The sequence below is a fragment of the Schistocerca serialis genome, chromosome 4 (assembly GCF_023864345.2).
Source record: "Schistocerca serialis cubense isolate TAMUIC-IGC-003099 chromosome 4, iqSchSeri2.2, whole genome shotgun sequence".
Classification (NCBI taxonomy): domain Eukaryota; kingdom Metazoa; phylum Arthropoda; class Insecta; order Orthoptera; family Acrididae; genus Schistocerca; species Schistocerca serialis.
In genome coordinates, this window is record NC_064641.1 from 767,865,944 (window position 1) to 767,889,918 (window position 23,975).

Sequence of the window (23,975 nt, forward strand, 5' to 3'; positions counted from 1 at the left end):
GATGTCAGTCGGACAAGTCCTTTCCGCATTTCGTCAGTGTCCTCCTGATCGCTGGTTTGGCGCAGTCCATCCACTATGTCAATGTCGAGCGGTAGTGGGGAAGGCGTCATTCGAAGGCTGCCCATGTCTCAGTGACTTGCTGGCGTCAAGTCGTCATGCAGATGCGAAGTATTTAGTTTCCATGGCGCGCCATACAGATTGGGGCGGAAAGAGGACCGTCCAGGTGCAAGCGCAATGGCAGCGCATGGAGGCGAATATTGTCGTGTATGGTGGCATTGCAGTTGCGGAAACTCCAGAGTGAGACCCTGATTGTGTGAACGCTTTTGCAATCGGTACTTGGCCCAGGAAAATCACTCGGAGTGAACTGCTCGAACGTAGCCCGGGCACTGGTCTAAATACTGCTCGGGCGCCAGGAAACTGCAGTTACCACTTTCGGTCAAGTGGCCCCCGGAGGAGAAAAGTCCATGGGCCAGTGACCTCTGTCGGCACCTGGATTGTTATTCGTGGCCGGACGGAGTGCGGCTATCCCTTGTCTGTCGTCTGAAGAGCTGTCCCATGTGAGATCCGTCCCCACGCAAAGCTTCAACGCAGTACTTTTGACGAATTAAGCTGGATGCTCGGACTAGCAATTGAAGTCGCGCGGAGGTAGCCGTGCGGTCTAGGGCGCCGTGTCACGGTTCGCGCGGCTATCCCCGTCGGAGGTTCGAGTCCTCCCTCGGTCATGGGTGTGTTTGTTGTCCTTAGCGTATGTTACATTAATTAGTGTCCAAACTTAGGGACTAATGATTTCGGCAGTTGGGTCCCTTAGTACCTACCACAAATTTCCAAATGTTCCAAACTAGCATTTGAAGTACCATACTCTTTTATATTGCCCCAGCACGCAAACTTCCTCAGTGGGTCTAAACTGAGTAACGTACAACACAATTTTCACATTCCCTGGTGAAATAAACCAGTGGGCTTCAAACTATACAAACGCGTTACCTGTATAACAGTCTGCTGCCTTAGCTGACTGGTCAGCTCATCTGACTGCCATGTAGTGGGCGCTGGTTCGATTCCCGGCCGAGTAGATTTTCTCCGTTCGTGGGACATGGGTATTGTGTCGTCCTCCTCATCATTTCATCAACATCTAAACGTAAGTCACGCAGTGTGGCGTCAACTGATAAAACTTGCAACTTTGCGGCCGAACTTCCCTACGTGGGGCCTCCTGGTCATCAATGCCATACGATCATTTCATTTTTTTTTCACCTATACAGTAGGTCTTGCTCGACCAAACAATCATTCACCACAGCTGACTGGTAACTACTATGCTAACGTAGCATTACCAGTACGTGCTACGACTCTCTCACACTGTGAACAGAAGTGCTATGAACAGCAAGCGGTACTGTGTACAGTAATTCCATAAGTACAGTCTGCAGAAACTGATACTTCGCTGTTCCGGGTAAGAGTGTGTCCGCAGCTAGTGGTCTAGTCGTGCCGGCACGGTAGCTCACCGTGTTCGGCCAGAGGGCTGCGTGCTCTCTGTAATTAGAAAACTGAGTCCAGGAATCAACGATCAACTTGAAGAGATGTCTAGTGACGTCCGCCAAGACCAAAAGCAGCGAACTATATCGAAAAAAAAAAGTGGCTAGCGTTGCTGCCTGTGGATCACGGGGTCCTGGGTTCGATTTCCGGCCAGATTGGGGATTTTGTCTGCCCGGGGACTGAGTGTTTGTGTTGTCCTCATCATTTCATCGTAATCATCATTCGTGACCGTGGATAGGTTGGATTGTGTAAAAAGTGGATTGTGTACAAATTGGGACTTTGTGTGGGCGCTGAGGCGCTGAGGCCCCACAACCCAAACATCATCATCAGGTAAGAGTTTTTACAGTTTACATCGATTTTTGTCAATGTTGTAATTTTTTTCTCCCCCTTTTCCCCGTCAAATCAAAAATGCTTAGAGGTGGTGGAAACGTTTTTCAACATGTGTTGTAAATTTTAAACTGTTCTAATTTTTGACTATCTGCTGATTGTAAACAATATTATGTTTTTATGTGACACAACTTGTGTCACAATGTGTTGACATAGGGCTACTTTTATCTTGAACAGCCCATATTGTATATCTAGTCCCTGACTGTGGTGCTTGTACGGACTGGTTTAAACCATTGCAGAAGCGGCTTTAGCCTGTCTCGTGCTATAAATCATTCTTCTATACATTATACATAAAACGTATGAAATGACACGTCAAAATACTGGCTACGGAAAACCGGTGTAGAACGTGATCTGCTGGTCCAATTTGTTCGTTTCTGTTCCAAGCTTCTTATTGGTGGATAGTGACGTGCAGGTATTCCGAGGATTCCAAAGCTGTCTCTCCCTCACTTACGTCTTTTTTATCTTTTCAAGTGCCACGTTCCTACCGAACCGCGGAAGTGCGACATATTCCCTACGTACCTTCAGAATCACTCTGTGCCACTATATCTCTTGAAACAAGGTTAGGGAAGCAGCAGACAAACTCGGAAAGAAATCGTGTACGATTTGCATTATGGGTCTTAGACATTCAGGGATACAATGGTCAAGCCAGAGGGGATAAATAATCCCGTATCAATTTTCATCGCTTCTCTTCCATGCACTCCCAGAGATTATAACTGATGTATTGAGACTGTTATGTGTACTGACTCTGTTATAACTTTCAGAAATACTCAGGATACTAATTATAAACAGCAAAAGCTGTAACAGTATTGGTTATAGCAATGCAAAGGGAGGAACGTAAAGGAACGCGTAATGTTCAAAGGTTTGGAACATAGAATTTGACAAAATTTAAATAGGAAGATAGATAATGGAAGATCTCAAGCATCTACTTTCAGAACTTGCTTGTACCGCGACTTTGCCAACGCTTTTGAGCAATGAATCTGTAATTTCGTATATTTTTGCTTATCTTCACCTTACGTCAATCAGGAAACGCTTTTGATAATGACAAAGATGATTGAGGATAATGATTGGTCTTTACCAAAGACCGTAAAATGAAACGTCGGCATTACATCTTTTGTTCTTCAGATTAGTCTTCAATGATAACTCATCTAGAAACAACAAGATTCGTGTATCAAAAACAATTAGAGATGTGTTATAGGATTCATTCTCGTTATCATACTAATTATACAGAACGCCAGACACGTAGAACAATGAATCTTATACAGACTAAAACATCCCCACATGTCACTTTTTTTACACAACAGTTTAGTTCTTGGTAGGTAATAAGTAGAGTTCTTCGCTTGTATGGCCGTAGTTTTCGCAGCCCCTTTACAATTATTAAAGCCATTTCAAATCCGCCTTTGCTACTACTAAAAATTTATCAAGCGTATCCATTACGGATATTTTACAACCCGTGACTGTTAACTGAATCTAAATAAGTTACATAAAACAGCAACCAGTCACTTTTTTGAATAATTATGTTTTATTCCATGAATCGGTTTTCGAACCTTTCCAGGTTCATCTTAAGATGCTTTCTGGAGGTTACATCATTATTTTTAGCATAATGCTGGGTGCTGGCTCTGTGACAAGAAGATGTGACTATTGTTTATCTGACGATACGGATGTAAATTTAGTTTTTTACTTACTACGACAGTATGGGCGGCTTTTTTCGTAAGTGTCCATCTGTCTGCTTCCATTTTTATGTTTAGTTGGTATATGCCCTCGCACACTTTAACACAATATATATTAATTTACACTCTGACAATGAAACTTTGCCAGCGTCCAGCATGTGCTGTACAACTGTTGCTCGTAACAAAGATCTTGACAAAAGATATGGCATAGGTCTACTTTGCACAGAGATGTAATTTGTTCTTTTTTACATGTATTAAAGTTGATATAAGGGCAAAGACTTTAATCAGACCGGCGATAACATGAGAGCACAAAATAAATTGAATAAATAAATGAATTACTACACGAACAAACTTCAAGTGATATGAAGTCTTATTTCTATTTGTATATTAACGTATAATACAGTCAGTTTATAGTACGTGAAACAAATACTAACAAAGAGATAGAGGGGCTGGCCAGTACTTACCTCAGCTCAGTACAGCCGATAGATACACATAAAACAGAACTGAAAATTTACATTCCTAGCTTTCGGAACTTTGTTCCTTCATCAGGGAGGAGAGAGGGGAAAAAAGGGAAGAAGGGAAAGTGGATTCAGTTATTCACAACCCAGGTTATGAAGCAACAGGGAAAGGTAAACAGGGAGGGTAGCAAGGATGGAGGCATGGTTGTCAGAGGGAAGCCAAAGATATTCTACTGTAAGTACTGTGCCAGCTTCAAACCAAAGAGGATGCATGCAGAAGTAAAGAGGTATATAGTATAAAGATAAACACAACTATGTAGGATGGAAAGATGCGTGAATGGCTAAAGAGGAAATGGAAAGAGGAGAAGATTGAAGAGTGAATGGGAGTGAGGTGGTTTAACGTAGGTTCAGTCCAGGGGGATGGCGGGATGAAAGGATGTGTTGGAGTGCAAGTTCCCATCTCCGCAGTTCAGAGGGACTGGTGTTGGGTGGGAGAAGCCAAATGGCACATACGGTGTAGCAGGTTCCTAGGTCCCTAGAGTTATGCTGGAGGGCATGCTCCGCTACTGGGTATTGGGCATCTCCTAGGCGGACAGTTCGTCTGTGTCCGTTCATGCGCTCAGCCAGTTTGGTTGTTGTCATGCCGATGTAAAAGGCTGTGCAGTGCAGGCATGTCAGTTGATAAATGACATGTGTAGTTTCACACGTAGCCCTGCCTTGAATTTTGTATGTTTTACCAGTAGCGGGGCTGGAGTAGGTGGTTGTGGGGGGATGCATGGGGCAGGTTTTGCAGCGGGGTCGGTTACAGGGGTAGGAACCGCTGGGTAGAGAAGGTAGTCTGGGAATATTGTAGGGTTTAACAAGGATGTTCCGGAACATCCGGCATTAACAGGAATGACCAGGAGTCAGTACTACAGAGTTATCGTATTTACAATGAGATACAGCCGTTTGTATGACCGTGACCTTTACATTTAAGTTTAAATTTAAATAATAATAAACCTTCAAATGAACTGTTGACTTATTTCTGTTCTTACGTTAATATAATCTAGATTATTAGTAAGAATAAACGCTATTTATTTCACCTAGGGTAATAGGTATAAAAGTTTTAATGTTTGTAATGGACTAAAGCTGCCTGTATGGCCATGCACTTCACATCTAAAACCAAGAACAAAAGTTCAGGTGTAATGTTGACTTATTTTTGTACATTAACGTGATTTTGGAATATTGGTAAAGGCAGATTCTGTTTGTTCCAGCTAGAAGTAACGTGTATAAAAGTAATGGTTTATTTGAACAGTTGAGGGCTTTAACATTTAGAAACATAGTACAGCTTTTATTCTGTGGTAGCATATTTACATTGACACCAGTGTAGTTAGGATGTAAGAAGGGTGATTTGGGGGGGGGGGGGGGGTTATGAGGGAGGGGGGGTTGGGGCACAAGCAACAGTTGTACAGTACATGCTGGATGCTGGCAAAGTTTCGCTGTCAGAGTGTAAATTAACGTATATTCTGTTACAGTGGGCGAAGTGATATACTAACTAAACATCAAAATGGAAGCAGACAGATGGACACTTAAGAAAAAAGCCGCCCATACTGTCGTAGTAAGTAAAAAACTAAATTCACATCCACATCGTCAGATAAACAATAGTCATGGCGATATATTGAAGCGTGTTCCATCGTCTTGTCACAGAGCCAGCACCCAGCATTGTGCTAAAAATAATTATATAACCTCCAGAAACCGTCTGAAGGTGAACCTGGAAAGGTTTGAAAAGCGATTACTGGAATAAAACATAATTATTCAAAAAAGTGACTGGCTACTGTTTTATGAAAATTATTTACATTTAATTAACAGTCACGGTTCTAAAATATCCGTAATGGATAAGCTTAATCTGTTGCTACCACGCCAGGTAATTAGAACAATGTGCGAATTTCGGCAATGTAAACTTAAAGTAACGAAAACCATCCTTGCAAAAAGATTTAACAAAAAGGGTCTCTCAGAAAACTTGACTCCAAACTACATCAGAATAAAAATAATGAGTCAAAGCACGTCAGCCAAGACAGCAAAAGCACGATGTGAAATCATTTGGTTAAAAACTGAAATCAGATCTCTTTACAGAAAGAAAGATCTTCTCAATTCAAAGCTGTACAATATGCACTTAGAACTAAGCCAAAAACTTGTTGCTCATTTTGGGGAGGTTATGAGGAGGGGGTGGGGAGGTTGTGTAGGGTTGATTGAGTGGTTACTATTTACTAGTTACTAGTAATTCTTCAAAGTTCTGAAGGAAAAATTTCTTTCTCAGTTCAGTTTGGTCATGGTTCATGGAATAAAACATAATTATTAAAAAAAAATGACTGGTTGGTGTTTTATGAAACATATTTACATACTAAAAATTTATTTCACTACACGCTTTTTGTGTATCTGGAAGTATAATCGACATGCACATTCATGGGTTTGGCACTGATGTCTTGGCTGAATTTCACTCTGGCTTGTGATACTACGATTTCTTGACGTAAAACACAGTACTAACGTGATGTCGCCTGGATTGTGTCTAATTTCTTGTCCACTGTACTTTTTGGAAAACAGGAAGGAAACTGTTCACATTACAAACACCTGATTGTCGTGGTGTATTAAGAAACTCTGCTGAAAACTTTTTGCAATGTTTAGTCATATGAGTGCTCTGTCAAATGTTTGTTTCTGCTTCATTGTTTACTTACTGTCTTAAACAAAATAACTGCTTTACTGCACTGCGTATTGTAAGTAGTCTGCGATAATTTATGATCAGAATAAATCCTTGCAAGATGAGCTGTTCTTGCAATTAGGGTGCTTAATTTGTAAATTAAATGGAAAAGAAAACCTGGCACGGGGGAAGTGACACGCAAGCTACGTATCAACTTAGTTAATCAAAACTTGACAAACGGAACTGAAACGCATATAGCGAATTGGTGCAGCAATATAGAGCTAATAGCACATACTTCACCACTCAGATTATATCCTGAATATAAGAAAAACCGGTCAAATAGATTAACTAACGTAGCGCTTTTGGACGCGAGCGTAACAGAAACAGTAATCAGCACGTATTTTCGGAAAGGTGTGGTAATGATGGGGCAACTAATAAAACACTGGAAATTACAGTGGAATATATTATACAAGAACGTTACATCAGATACGTGTCTAATGGAGACATGAAACATAAATTCAAATGACAAAACATTTATGTGAAAATTAGCATCTCAGAGTTCTTAATGAGTGGTAAGGACATTATTCCAGTAGTAAGGACCAGCACACGTTCCAGATATGCAACGAAAGACTGAGGTACAGGAATCAGAGGAAATTCTCACTTAGTAGGCGTTGATCGCAAAAATGATTCGTACAAAACGAATGGCACTGCACACACAACAGCTCCACTGATTCAACATAAGCCCAGACAGCCCCTCGGTGAGTTCGAATTTAAAATATTTCGGAGCATGGCATCATCCTTGGACTCTCCTGTGGTAAAAACGAGCAGGCTAAGATTGCATTCAGTCTGAGAAAGAACTCATCAGCACGAATGTCATACTCGAAATAAAGAAACAGACGAAGAAAGCAGAGGAGAGCCAGGAGAAGTGGCCATGGCGGGTAAAGTGAGGATTGGGGTCCCAGGAACCACGAGGTGCTGGCATCGCGCAGGAAATGCCTTCACTTATTCTCCCTGGAGGTGCCAGTCATCCCATGAAATCTGATGTAGCAGTCATCCCATGAAATCTGATGTAGCAGTCACCCCATGAAATCTAATCCTGTTTGCTGTGTCGCTCCTTGGAGTTTAATAATTTTGTAGTTATTAGATAACCTGATGTAAGGTAATTGGTCTGTTTCTGTGTTTATTATGGAGAGGGCATAAGACTTATGTTTTTTTGGATCCTTCGATTGTTAGCCGTAGAGTCTGAATCTGAATAATGTAATCTTCTTACTAGAGAAATTTATTTGTCCTGATCGCAATAAATGTATATATAGATAACACGTTTCGGCATGCTAAATAACCATATTCAGATCATCTACAATGATGGACCATTGCGTAGCTCTATGTAATGTACGGTTATTTAGTCGTATGCCCATGACTGAACCACCGAGGTCCATGTATATGTATGTAGGTGATCTGAAGTTGGTAGTTTATATTGTGTCTCACTGTTTAGAGGCACAAAACGCGTGGGTGTTTTCAGCTCGTTTCTAAATGCAAATAAGTAGGAGGCCGAGTTAATAGGAGCTGAAGGCGTCCAGGTTGCAATATATATGTGGTACGTCACACTGTTAGACAGAAGGATTATTATTCAAGAAACACATAGTACAATGAAAATTACTTATCTTTAGTAGTTTGTAGGACTGTAGCTATGGCTATAACTAACACAATATATTCTCAGGGACTAAGCCTGATGGGCCCTCCTCAGAGAATCAATGCAAACAGATGTGGCTGAGGGCCGATTATGAAAGTGCGTCTGCCTAGGTTGAAATCTAGCTAAGAAGTGAACGAGGCACACTCCGGTTCCGCCGAGCTGCACAGCCCGCTAGAGTGCGCTGTGCTCGGCAGACGACGGGCTGCCAACCTTGCGTTGGCGCGGCGTTGTAGTAATATCTGTGGCAATGATACTACAGTTTAACTTTCTGAAACTAGATTGCGATCTAGGCAAATAAAGTCCACTTGTAAAAAGATTACATTATTGATTGTTATGTATTTGTGTGAAATTGTATTGAAAATGTATTATCTAGACCATATAATCCTACTATAGACAGTTCGGTCACGTCTTATAGGGTACACAGCTTTTGTATATTGATGCCAATGCAGGCAAAGTGGACATAATGGCAATGTCTCCTGACCTCTCTGTGTAGGGGGAAAACGTAAAAGCGGCGGTCGAGAGAAAGGAAGGTTTCTAGGCGATACCTACAGCAAATCCTTATAATCCCTATAAGAGTGAGCTGGAAACGGAAAATAAAGAAATAGAAAGAAAAAAATTAAAAAGAAGAAAACTGGAAAGCAGACGAAGAGAAGGAAGGAAGTAAAAAGAAGACTGTAAAGTGCTGGAAATCCCACTCTAGAACAACGACAAAGATTAAGATAAAGAGCGCATGTAGCGCGAAGAAAAATTTTCTAATACAAGGCCAGAAGAGCAGTGTGTCAAATGCCAGTTATGGTGGCTCTGGGTCGACGAACTGCTGACGAACACAATTCGACTTTTATTTGTGATAAGTTTAGATAATTCAATTCGAATCACGTTTTAAAATAAAGTTTTCTTAAATCTTTGGTAAAACAGTTTTTATCCCTTATATTTGAATTTAATACTGAGTGCTCACTTTGCCCACTGATGTCGGACAAAGTCGCCATTTTGTCATTTTGTGAAATTTAAATTGTTTAAAGTATTTACTTCGATCATAAGGTGACTAAACAATTCCACATCATTTTTCAATAATTATAGAATATAATCACTCGTTTCTGTGAATTTCCGTCTATTGCTAATTAGCTTAAAAGACAGGAATACCTTAGCCTTGTCACATTGCCCGACTGTCCCCTATTTGAGATGTGACCCTGTACGATTGTGAGACCTCGCCAATAGGTTAACAAGAGAGAAGACGGCTGGAGATTTGGTGCTGTAGAACGATGAGAGGCAGAGTTACCAAGCAAGAGGTGCTGGGAAGCATACAGGAAACCAGATCTCTCTAGATGCATATCCAAGGAAAAACTGTCATACTCGTAGCACACATTTTAAGACGTAGGAACATCGTTGGAAGAACAGAAAAAGCAGATAAGAATGACCTGGGATGACGAAGTATGTCATATATGCAGCATATTGTGACTTCGGTGTGATACGTATTCAGAAATGAAGGGGAGCCTAGACAGAAGAATGGGATGGCGTACTGCTGCAACTCGGCTTCAGGGTTGAATACAACGGAGAAGAAATCGCGCACCTGCCTCAGTAGTTCAGTATGAAAGTGCCTGCCTTCAGATACGGAGGTCTGTTGATCAGTCCTACGCTAGTCTTGGGATTTCTTTCTGTTACTTATCGCTTCTTTCACCTCTGGCACTTTTTAATACCACAAGACGTAACTTGCACCACGTCAAATGGGTAAGTCAGCTCTAAATCTGGAATAAGGGGGATGCCAGAGGCGAGAGGACCATTGCTAGTAAAACACTGCGAAGTTGAAACAAAACTCTACGATGAGGACAGCATTATTTTGTATGTCGAAGCGAAGATCACTTGCATGGCACTTGCTTTTAAAAGCAAGCAACAACCAAAAAAATCCTTTTTTTCCTGTGCAGAAATCACGGTTACGTGTCAGTCAGTACACCCTGATTATCAGTAAACTATTGTTTTAATGTACGAGCACGTGGTCAGAGCCGGTGAGAACTTATATTTTTACACATTAAACGTGTATTTCGTGGTTCTCAAGTTTTTTCCTCCTTTCCACCTCATAATTAGCAACACTCCTGTCACTTTAAGCGGCTTTCTTCAATCCTTTCTATGACCTGCTCACAGTTTCATCCCCTTAGAAAACAAAATCTACCTATATCTCATCAAATACAAAGGTAACCTTGTTCATAATTCACTGCTACGAATATGGACCAGTTTTCTTCTCTGCATTTGTCGTCTCTCTGAAGTGCACCATCACTCGCGTAAACTAATATCTGAAGGTTTTGATGTCTAAATATATTAAAATCTTCTGACGAAAACGCAAGACAGTTTGTTCTCTCCATCCACTTGAAATTCCCGCGCTTCCTGTCCAATCGCAACCAATCGGGGCCTCCGACTAAAACTGTTCGATAGCCCAGGCTCCGGAAAATCTCTTCCGCCACGAAATGTACTGGCAATTGTCAGGTAAACACTTTATGTGACTTCTGCAGTCAGTGTATGTTTTCTACGGAAAACCACCCATTGAATGGTAGACAGCCAGCACATTCTCGGCTGAAATAAAAAAAGAACATCTTGGCACCTACTGAAGCTCTTACTGTGCTCGAGTATGCCTTCGCCAGCATACCGGTCGGCACTAGGACACCTGTGCAGCAGGCTTTGAACTAACCGAGCCTATGACAAGAGAAGACCAACACATGCCCCCAGACTAGGAGCCGGTAGCTCCCCCTGGGCAGCGTGCCACCGACAGAGCTGCCTCAATCTCTCAACGTCGGTACCTCAATACGTCGCACTGTGCTCTAGCCTTCCACACTAAAAGTCGTCGCTTCGTACCTTAGCTATCTACACAACTGACCATTAAAATTGCTACACCAAGAAGAAGAGCAGATAATAAACGGGTATTCATTGGACAAATATATTATACTAGAACTTACATGTGATTACATTTTCACGCAATTTGAGTGCATAGATCCTGAGAAATCAGTACACAGAACAACCACCTCTGGCCGTAATACGGCCTTGATACGCCTGGGCATTGAGCTGTACAGGTACAGCTGCCCATGCAGCTTCAACACGATACCACAGTTCATCAAGAGTAGTGACTGGCGTATTGTGAGGAGCCAGTTGCTAGGCCACCATTGACCAGACATTTTCAGTTGGTGAGGGATCTGGAGAATGTGCTGGCCAGGGCAGCAGTCGAACAGTTTCTGTATCCAGAAAAGCCTGTACAGGCCCTGCAACATGCGGTCGTGCATCAACCTGCTGAAATGTAGAGTTTCGCAGGGATCGAATGAAGGGTAGGGTCACCGGTCGTAACACATCTGAAATGTAACGTCCACTGTTCAAAGTGCAGTCAATGCGAACAAGAGGTGACCGAGACGTGTAACCAATGGCACCCCATACCATCACGTCGAGTGATACGCCAGTATGGCGATGACGAATACACACTTCCAATGTGAGTTCACCGTGATGTCGCCAAACACGGATGCAACCATCGTGACACTGTCAACAGAACCTAGATTCATCCGAAAAATGACGTTTTGCCATTCGTGCACTCAGGTTCGTCGTTGAGTACACCATCGCAGGCGCTCCTGTCTGTGATGCAGCGTCAAGGGTAACCGCAGCCATGGTCTCCGAGCTGATAGTCCATGCTGTTGCAAACGTCGTCGAACTGTTCGTGCAGATGGTTCTTGTCTTGCAAATGTCCCCATCTATTGACTCAGGGATCGAGACGTGGCTGCATGGTCTGTAACAGCAATGCGGATAAGATGCCTGTCATCTCGACTGCTAGTAATACGAGGCCGTTGGGATCCAGCACGGCGTTCCGTATTACCCTCCTGAACCTACCGATTCCATATTATGCTAACAGTCATTGGATCTCGATCAACGCGAGCAGCAATGTCGCGATACGATAAACCGCAATTGCGATAGGCTACAATCCGACCTTTATCATAGTCGGAAACGTGATGGTACGCATTTCTCTTCCTTACACGAGGCATCACAACAACGTTTCATCAGACAACGCCGGTCAACTGCTGTTTGTGTATGTGAAATCGGTTGGAAATTTTTCTCATGTCAGCACGTTGTAGGTGTCGCCACCGGCGCCAACCTTGTGTGAATGCTCTGAAAAGCTACTCGTTTGCATATCACAGCATGTTCTTCCTGTCGGTTAAATTTCGCGTCTGTAGCGAGTCATCTTCGTGGTGTAGCAATTTTAATGGCCAGTAGTGTATGAGGGAACGTTAGTCATTGATTATTGTTGTGATATCACGAAAACATTACAAGAAGGCACAGTCACAACACGTACAGTAATACAACAGCAAAAAATGAACTGAAAGTAGTGGGGGAAAGTAAAAATTTGGATAAATGGATGGTTCCGGAGGAAGGGCTCCCTCCTGGTCATTAAGAGAAGTGGACAACATGGAAAGCTCCTAGCAGAGTACATATTAGTACCACGACATGCAAGTCAGACCTGCAGATGTGCGGTCTTTCTGTTGAATCAGTTTTTGGCAAGTGTGGTGCTGTGTGAACTAACAACCATCTTCTACAGTGTACATCTCCAGCCACGTGCAACTTTAGGGACACCGAATGCACTCGGTGTGGCTAATTCCTGGCCAACCTGTATATAACCTGATGTGAACGATAGATTTTTTTGCAGATTATATACTTTGAACTTCTGTACGATAATAAATAAATGCTGCGCGGGATTAGCCGAGCGGTCGTGGGCGCTGCAGTCATGGACTGTGCGGCTGGTCCCGGTGGAGGTTCGAGTCCTACCTCGGGCATGGGTGTGTGTGTTTGTCCTTAGGATAATTAGGTTAAATAGTGTGTAAGCTTAGGGACTGATGACCTTAGCAGTTAAGTCCCATAAGATTTCACACACATTTTTTTAAATAAATAAATAAACACCCTGATATGGAACTCAGTACCGTTATTTTGTGCGACGTGCGACCGATACTTACTCGCGGTGGCTGCTTACCACAGCTCCAAAGGCATTACAAAGCTTATACTGTGAAGCAAATATAATAATAAATATATGGTAAAAAGTACATATAACATAAATGTTGGCCACAGAATGAAAAATTTTGAAACAAGCAGCTTTTGTGTAGATCAGAATATAGAAGCCTGTGTTGCTGAGTTGTTACTGCGGAATACTTCTTTTGTGATAGTAACAGTCTACAGGTCCTGTCGAACAAAGTTTCAGCTGTTTATGAGAAATTTAGATTCATTACTGAGGTCGTTGTCAGACAAGAAGAAACAACTAGTTGTTTGTATGGATTTCAGTGAAGAGTTCTTAAAAGATTCTGACGCTATATGGCTACTTAAATTCGATTTCAGCAATGACTTTTTCGACTCGTGTGCAGTAAGATAGCAGAAAACTCACTGTCAACTTTTTTGGTAGACAACACTCAGGCTGAAGAAAAGTGTAACATTAAATGGGAAACGCTTCCTATGCATTGCAAAATTGTATTTATTTCGTCGCGAACTGGCTCTCGGGTTTTTTAGGCCATCTTCAGATGACAACTGAATGTCGCAAACGCAGATAAAATGACGTGCGACTCACACAATTATTGTATAAAACGTACTCGGACTTCTTGCCGCGTCAGTTCGGGGAAAACATGGAACTTTCGACGATATCCACAACCGTCTTCGTCAGGAGCAACTGACTGTCAAAACTGCTGCTGTCGTGGCCGATTTTGACAATCAGTGGCTCGTGAAGAAGACGATGGTGGAAATCGTCGAAAGCTCGAGGTTTTATCCTGAACTGACGCGGCAAGAAGTCCGCGAATGTTTTATGCGATAGTGTCGTCGCGAACGATTTTCTTCCCTTACATAGATATCATTTACATGGAAGACAACTAAAAGGAAGACATTTGCGGTGCTTACATACAAAAGTACTGTATTTTTTGTCATGCAAAAGTAGTTTTATTAACTTAAAAAAGGAAACATAGTTTCTTGTATGGAAATACATATAACAACTGATGAAAAAATAAAGCTGAGTTTAAAATTTGAATCTTGTATTTGCAACTAAAATTTATTTTAAAAGAGTGGAAATAGGAATGACCAAAATTTTTGGTCATTTAATACTAAGCTGGCATTCTATGTCATATGATTGTCGATTTCCGATATTTCCTATAGGGTCATCTCTTTGCTTTTCTTAACAGAATGTAAAACTTCACTTTCTACATCATATGAGTGGTTTTCTATTACCATATGATGGCCAAAAATTGAATCTTTCTTTCTGAAGCTCCAGCTTCTCTCCTGTTCAGATGACCTAATTACTGCAACTCTGTCTGACTGACCAATATATACCTTTCCACAGTACTTACATGTGATTTTATACACTCCACTCTGTTGCACTGATTGATGTTCCGTCGGTTCTTGGTAGAACATTTTATACATTATTATTGAAAACAAACACGACACTGGTGTAATATTCTACAATATTTATTATTTATTTCACAAACAGGTGTTCGGCCGTTATATCACCATCAGGTAGAAAAACCTTTGTACCTGATTATTACGTAACAGCTGAAAACCGGTTTGTGAAAAAAGTAATAAATATTGTAGACGATTACACCAGAGTCGTGTGTATTTTCATTCATGACACCACTCTGTATCAAGGGTTGCAATTTTTCTTTACTATTGAATAAAAATTTTGATATGCTGTTGCTATTATAAAATGCTTTGTAGTTGCGAGGCTAATTTGTTCACTAGGTTACCTGAAATTTGACAATATGTGAGATAACGTAGCAGTTTTTGTAACTACTGACTGGTTCCTATTAGCCACCATACAGAAATGGAGTGACTTGACGCATTTTTTTCGTAGTATATTACCAGTCAGGACAGAGCTCTAATCACTATTGGAAGCGATATGTCCGATAGTTTGTAGTTCTATTTGAAAGACAGATTGAGATAATGGAAAACACATGAGGTGCTATATCACCCAATGGAAAACTGCGTGTTTTTTGCTCCCTGGATGCTGTTGTGCTTGCAGGGATTACTATATCAGTACCTATGATTTTTCTGTAAATGCTGTATAAGTACCTCCTTTTGCTAATGTCCACACTGATGAGCCAATACATTATGACCACCTGCTTAATAGCTTGTTTGTCCAGCTATGGAACTAAATACATCACTGATTTTACGTATTAGGAATCCGAAAGTTTGGTAGGAGGCTTGCGGGGGTATGTGACATTAGATGCCCACGCACAGGTCATGTAATTTGCATAAATAACGAGGCGCTGATTTGAGTATGGGGTTATTCCGCCAGATAGTGACGCAGACGGATTTCAGAGGATTTACATAAGGCGAATTTGGCTGCTGAGAGATCAACGTGAATTCACTATAATGCTATTCAATACACTGTAGCACTATTCTGGTTTCGAGACACAGACAATTATACTGTTGAAGCACACTAGACTCGCATTCGGGAGGACGACGGTTCAACACCGTCTCCAGCCACCCTGATTTAGGTTTTCCGTGATTTCCCTAAGTCGTTTCAGGCAAATGCCGGGATGGTTCCTTTGAAAGGGCACGGCCGATTTCCTTCCCAATCCTTCCCTAACACGAGCTTGCGCTCCGTCTCTAATGACCTCGTTGTCGACTGGACGTTAGACACTAACCACCACCACCACCACCACCATATACTGTTGAAACATGACATCGCCATGGAGAACACATCAAGCATGAAGGATGGCTCGCAGCTGTCAGCGTGTCTTCGATTACTACCATAGGTCCCATGCAAGCGCATTAGAATTCTCCCATAGCACAATACTACTCCCACCACCCAGTGTCCGTGGCGCGCTGCACACTTCGAGCCACCGATCACCTCGATGAAAGCATTTGTGGAGGTGACTTAGTCCCGTGGCCACTGCAATCTTAATTGACGATATCGTTGGGTTAACATGTGAATACGTAGGAATGGTATGCTGCAGTTCACACAGTTCAACAGTGCACACTGAACGATGCGCTCTGAAACACTTGTGCGTGCACTGGTATTGTGCTCTTTTGGCAGAGTTGCCACCTGTCCGTCTTTAAAGAGTAGACAAGCCTCCGTATCCCACTTTCTGTGAAGAGTCATGGACGTCCAATCATTTAGGTTGTAATGGTAGTTTCACTTTCCTTCTATCTCCTTCCGTAGGTGCTCACGACAGTAGCACGTGAACATTCGACCAGCTTCGCCGTTTTCGAGATAGTCACTCACAGGTTCCGTGTAATAATTTGCCCTTTGCCAAAGTCGCTTATTTCAATGGCTTTTCCCATTTGCAGCCCTTATCTTTGCTACGGTAATTCATCCACTGTGTCTGTTCTGCTTTCATACTTTTCTTACAGCGTCATGTGCCCTCAACGCCACCAGGCGGTACCCAACGATGCAGTGGGCAGTGGTCATAATGTTTTGGCTTATTAGCGTATGTTAATGTCCAATAAATTCATAGAAGAGCTTTCCAGTCACATTTTGAATTGAATTTTCTTAAGTTGGGAGTTCAAAAGTTGTAGTAATGTATTTAATCTTCCAGTGGTACCAGTCCACAAACTCATAACATCATCCACATATCTGAACCAATACTTAATTTGGCAATTTACTTATTTATTTATTTTCTTTATTGTATTTCGATCCCCCCAGAGGGGGGACGTGCTGGCAGCAGCGTAATTCGTTGCTATGCAGTCTAAAGATAAACTTAAGAAACATAATGAGGAGATACAAGAACAAAAAGAGATGATAAAACGGTGACTTAAAAACTGATACAAACGACAAAGTTGTGAAGAAGTCATAAAAAACAAAGAGGTCAGTGATGCTGGTTAAAAACACTTAGGAAATAGACAGGCACAATAAAAAAGCATGGCGGCAGTCCGGTTTTTTGTTCGCAGCACTGTAAAAAGGGGACACACAACACTGAACACTCATTGAAAACACTGCACTGTAGAGTTCGAAGGCATATGGGTATGGGGGGAGGGGGAGGATCCGGACAGATGAGGGGGAGGAGAAAGGGGGGAGGCGATGGAGGGAGAGGACACGGAAAAAGGAGGGGGGCAGGGTGGACGTGAGAAAGGAGTGGGGAAGACAGTGGAGGGGAAATAAAAAGGACTTGTGGGGAGAGAATGGAGTCAAGGAGTGGGTAGGTGGACAAAAAACAGGGTGGAAGGGGGGAGGGGGAGGTGAGGATCTTAGTTGATAAGAGGGATCCAGGAGGGGGAGTTGATGGAAACCACTCAGGAAAGTAGATGAGGGATGTAGAGGTGGAGGTTGGGGGGGGGGCCACAACGATGAAGGTGCGGCAGTGGGCGGGGTTTGGAGAGGAGAGGAGTAACCAGGGGATGAGGGGGATCAAGTTGGTGGGACACACAGAGGATGTGGACATGTTCGAAGAAAAGGAGCAGATGAGGGAAAGAAATCAGTTCATAGATGATCCGCGTGGGAGATGGGAGGTGTATGCAGAAGGCAAGGTGGAGTGCATGTCACTCGAGGTTCTGGAGGGACTTATAGAATTTGGGGGGGGGGGGCGATATACAGGTGGGACTGGCATAACAGAGGATGGGACGGATTAAGGATTTGCAGGTGAAGAGGATGGTAGTTTAGTAATTCAGTGGCTCTTTCTTATCCATGCAAATTTCAGTTTGTGTAGGACTGAGTGAAAAACTCATAGTTAGGCCACCAGGTTGATTACAATACTTGTTCTTAAACAGAGAGTACGAGGATCATTCAATAAGTAATGCCCCACACTTTTTTAAAAAGCTTTTAATATACATAGACAAATGTCCTTGTTGGTGCTTCACATTTGACGCTCGTTCTGTGGGCCGGTAAAGTTTCGAACCATTCTGGTAGATGGCAGAGCCGTAGTGCAGCGTCAATATGGCGTCTACATACGATTCACGTTACAAGCAGCGTACTGTTATTGAATTCTTGTGTGCAGAAAAAGAAACCGTCGTGAGCATCCATAAACGTTTGTATGCAGTGTTTGGCGGTGCTACAGTTGATAGGAGTACAGTTGAGCGATGGGTAAAGGAAGTTACAGCCTCAGGAAATGCAGAATCAGAGCTCCATGATCAGCCACGCTCCGGACGTCGTGTCACAGCCACTGGTCCAGACATGGTGAATGGTGCGGATGCCATTATTCGTGCCGACCGACGCATCACAACTCGACAGTTGTCTCTACAGCTATCGGTCAGCATTGGAAGTGTGTCTACATTGATCGAGACTCTCGGATATTCAAAGAGATGCTCACGATGGGATAGCAAATGCTCACAGCGGACCACAAGATTCAAAGAAAGGCCATTTCATCTGATTTGTTGGAGCTTAAAGATTCTCTACGAGGAACACAATTTGAAGATGGTGAGAGTGTCAGTCATGCAGCGAAAATATGGCTACGCCTGCTGGACAAGTGGGTTTACCAGCAGGAAATACATGCACTTCCACAACGTTGGTGTACGGCCATAGAACTTGATGGATACTACGTAGAAAAATAGGACATCGACAAGACATGTTGATGTACATTATCACCAAATTCAGACTCTTAACAATAAATATGTTCTGAGAAAAAAAATGTGGGGCATAACTTATTGAACGACAGTCGTAATTATCTTTTTCGTGCATTTCAGCAACAGTGATTACGTCTTATAATTTTGCAGGATTTACTTTGGATTCGTGCAAAAGGTCTGTTAATATTTTTATACATTCATCACTAGAAACATTTATAAATAAGCTAGTGACATGAAATGACATTAGTTCAGAAATGGGCTGAATTTGAATAACTTTAATTTTGTCAACAAGATCTATGGAATTTTTTTATATCAAACTTAGATTTAAAATTCGTTTCCTTTTTGATGATATAATTTAGCTCTTTCGCTAGTAAGTAATAAGGCAGAAAAGGATGACATTACTGATTCTGCTTGCACTGGAAAGTCATCTATGTGTAAGATAGGTAAGCCGTATAAATCAAGCGCCACTGGGCGCATATCAACAAGCAAATCCAAGATTTGATGGTGGTTTTTACTTGTTCATTGGAAACTGCGGTCAGATATTTCGTTAGATGGTGAAAGTCGGAACTATCAAGGCACTTGTTCACTTCAACAACGTAAGCACTTTGGTTCAAAAGAACTAAACTGTTTGATTTGTTGACTTTGGCAGTGATGACAATGTTAGAGATAATTTTCCTCTTAAACTAGCTTAACATACTAGCTTCACTACGAGACAGTGTCTCACTACCAATGTCATCGCTAGCAAAGCCGACAAATCAGTCTATTTCTCTTGAACAAAAGTGATACTTTTGAAATGCCTGGGCTAGCAGGACAGAGCGGTTTAGATTGTGGAAAGGGGCCAAAATGAGTTCCTGTCAGTTGCACTCAACATACGAACTTTATTTATCAACACACAATATTACAACAAGGATGCAAAACACTCAAAACTTTAATCACTCTCCTTTGATTAACACTTAGATCGGCTAAACGCCTCCTTCAAAATCCAAGACACAAGGCTTAAGCAAAATTGAAATACAAAAGGTCCTTCTGGAGGTTTCACCCAAGAATATTTTATAAATCTTCAATGTAATCGGCTGAAGGCCTTAGCAGCTTTATTTCAATGGAAGTAGGCTGGAGGTCGCATATTAAGCAATAAGAGGAGTTTCAATCAAAAGGCACAAGGCCTTATCTTAAAATATTTCATGCAAATTGGGCTGAAGGCCCCATTCCAAAGCATAACAATCTTATGCCTTAAGAGCAAGAGAAGAAGATTAATTTAAGAGATATTAAAACTCTGCTGAAGGCCTCTCGCCAACAAATAATTTAATGGCTTAAGCCCTAGAAGTAGAGTTTCATTTTTAAAGAGCAGAAGGCCGTATCTTAAAACATTTCAAATAAAATAAAGAATAACAGTCACATGCTTTAAGGGCAAGGCAAGGACATTAATTTAAGAGATATTAATACTCGTCTGAAGGCCACATATCAACAAATATGTTTAACGGCTTAAGGCCTAGAAAGAGTTACAATCTAAAAGGCAGAAGGCCTTATCTTAAAACCTCTCGAGTAAAATTCAGCTGAAGGCCCCATATAAAAATATAACAATGTCATGCCTTATGGGCAAGACAAGAATATTAATTTAAGAGATATTGATACTCGATTGAAGGCCACACATCAACCAAATAACTGAAATCCAAACAGGGAAATTACAACATAACACACAAGCAACGGCGCCCAGAAGTTTCCAAGGATCGGCCTGGGACTGTAACACTAACGCCCGTTTAGGTGAGACAGGCAGCCTGTCCAACGACTTCTTAATCTGGAGGCAACCCAACCGGTAGACACCCCACCGACCAATCAACCTAATCAGTTCCGCTCCACGCAACCAACAAAACGACCGCAAGATTTCAATACACGATACACAGAATATTGGTGCTCACAAAGACCAAAAACACCTCAGCTGTCGAACTACACGCCACACTGGACAGCAACAACACGACGAGGAAAATACACTGCCTAAAATTACGGCAACGACCAGGGCAGGTAACCGGAAAGTCAACGGTCACAAGGCAGAAGATACCACTGGTGAACTTCCACAACAGGGAATAAATTAAGTTAAATTTCACAGGAAGATGGCTGGAATCTTAGCCGACTTAAATACACATACGTTGTTGCTCGCGAGAATGTCCCAAAAGTGACAACCAGGATCAAACGAAGAAATGTAAACAGCTGAGGCTCGATAGTAAGCTAAGTGAGGACAAAATGGTTCAAATGGCTCCTAGCACTATGGGACTTAACATCTGAGTCATCAGTCCCCTAGAACTTAGAACTACTTAAACCTAACTAGCCTAAGGACAACACACACATCCATGTCCGAGGCAGAATTCGAACCTGCGACTGTAGCGGTCGCGCGATTCCAGACTGAAGCGCCGAGAACCGCCCAGCCACACCGGTCGGCTAAAGTGAGGACTCAACTTTCATGTCCAAGATCAGTGGGCGACTAACTTTGTAGCACTCGCAAGCAGCACCTCACACTCCAACCGCGCGTGGACGCCTCCAGCCCGACTCTGCGCGATGGGGGCTTGCTTGCTGCTCCTCGCCAACCGACTGACTGAACTGCTGGTTCGTACGCGACTGCTGCTCCGTCGCGACTGCACTGCTGGTGCGCCTCCCACTCACAGACTACCCGACACACAACGACCCGGAAATACTATCGGTCGCTTCAGAGATGGTACGACAGTGCGCTTATCGATATGCGCTGCTGCTGCCACTCACGGGCAAGTAAGGTAGGAAGTTAAGACGCCAGCAAATGGAATAAGAAAACGAGGTGGCACTACCGTAATAGAAGATGACAAACAATGGATTGAACACGAGCTCTTCAAGGTTCAACTTTATCTACGTGAACAATTCCCCTGATAGTTACAATATCTACGCAGATTTCCGACTGCAACTTTCAGTGAACAACATTCGGGAGTCGCTCATAACTCTTTCGTCCAACTCCCAACTCGTCTGTTGATTTCTTTCTTTTTTTTTTGCTATCTGCTGGCATTACATCCGAATTCCATTGTTGTCATGACATTACTCACCCAGAGAGCTTAGTACACATTTACTGCGACTCCTTCCATTAAATGTGAGATCTGTCGACCTTCCGTTGTACTCGGATTCACAGTGCAACGTAGAGCTACAACATTCTATGTGCAGGACTACGTCGCTTCCCCATGGCTTTGAACCCTCTTCTTCAACTGGTCTTCCGCTGAGGAGACTTTCCGCTGATTGTCACCAAGCAGTTTCTATCAGTTCGACCCAGAATTTGTTCCAGCTATCGAGCTTCTCTTCGTTGTTCTCGAACCACTGATGGGCTGTGCCGCCTAAGTAAAAGTAAACAACTACCCAACATATCATGTCATCCCATCTGTTGTATTTGGCGGTTCGGTCGTATCTGTTCGGCTATTTCGTCAGATCCTGACCAACATCTCTGGAAAAAACTGATGGATGCATGAAGTGCAGCTGAATTATTATTGGCATAGAATCCATAGGTCTAGCTAATATATGGACCGTGGTATTGATGTACTGCTTCTAACTTTATATTGTGTCCAGAATGAGATTTTCACTCTGCAGCGGAGTGTGCGCTGATATGAAACTTCCTGGCAGATAATTGCTCGACCACACTTGCCCCGAAAGGCAAAGATCCCGAGTTCGAGACTCAGTCTGGCACACAGAAAGTTTCGTTTCATATTGTGTAACTGAGTTCACGGTGGTGTAGAAGTTTTAAAATACTTGGGATCTCCACCAAAAACTGTCACATCATTTCAGAATCAAGTCCAAATCGGAAAGTAAAGTCGCCAACAAACTGCGACACTTAACGCTCAGAGCTCGTTTGTTACGGACACCAAAGTACAGCCAAAATAGAACTCCCTTCTCGACGGCGTGGACTGATATTTACACAAACATAAAATATTCCAGAATGTGCCAACACGACAAGTTTCGAGAACCTTCCAGAAGTAACAAATAGTTGCTGGTAATCGGAACTGGCTAGTCCCTACTCGACGTAGAATGCAGCACAGCAAGGGGCAAAAAATCGACGACGCCGCAGCACAACATTGAACCATTTACTAAAGAGTAAGAGCTTCACAAATTGAGCAAGTCAATAATGCGTTGGTCCACCTCTGGTCCTTACGCGAGTCGTTATTCGATTTGACGTTGATCGATGGAGTTGTTGGATGTTCTGAGGAATATCGTACCACATTCGGATAATTCCTTCGTGGTGCGTCGTTTTTTCTTGTCTTAGACTATACGGAAGGAAAAAAACAGCACCAAAAAGGAGCTGTGCGTCATAAACGAAAATTGGCAGACGTGTTTTTACATCTGAAATGTCGTGTCTACTCATATTTCACGCCTGATTCATAAGGATGGCGCTAGCAGCGTCAGTATGAGGACGCAAATCGGGTTTGCTTTTAATATCCGCTGTAACGGTCGTAAGCTTTAGTTACCTCTGAGATCGGGCGTGGTGAATTGATGTTACTCGAAAATGCCTTCATCAGCATCTCACTGAGTTTGGACGAGGTCGTGTAATAGGGAGAATCTGAATGTTACTTCTGCGATATTGCACGAAGACTTGGCAGGAATGTAGCCACTACACATGACTACAGGAAGCGATGGTCACGAGAATGTAAGGTCGCAAGAAGATCTTGCTCTGGACACCCACGTGGCACTACCGAGAGGTAAGACCATCGTGTTCGGCGTATGGCTCTGGCCCATCGTACTGCATCTGCAGGAGCAATTTGAGTAGCAGTTATCACCACAGTGACACAACGAATTGTTACAAACTGGTTTCCTCAAGGATAACTCCTGGCCAGACGCCGTGTGGCTTGCATTTCACTGGCCCCAAACCACCGTCACCTGCGACTTCAGTGGTGTCAAGCGAGAGCTCATTGGAGAGGAGGGTGGATGTCTGCTGTGGTTTCTGGTGAAAGCTGGTTCTGCCCAGGTGGCAGTGATGATCGTATGTTCGTTAGAACGAGGTCAACTGAGGGCTTTGGAACCAGCCTATCTACGTGCTAGACACACTGGACCAACAACTGAAGTTATGGTCTGCGTTGCGACTTCGTGTGACA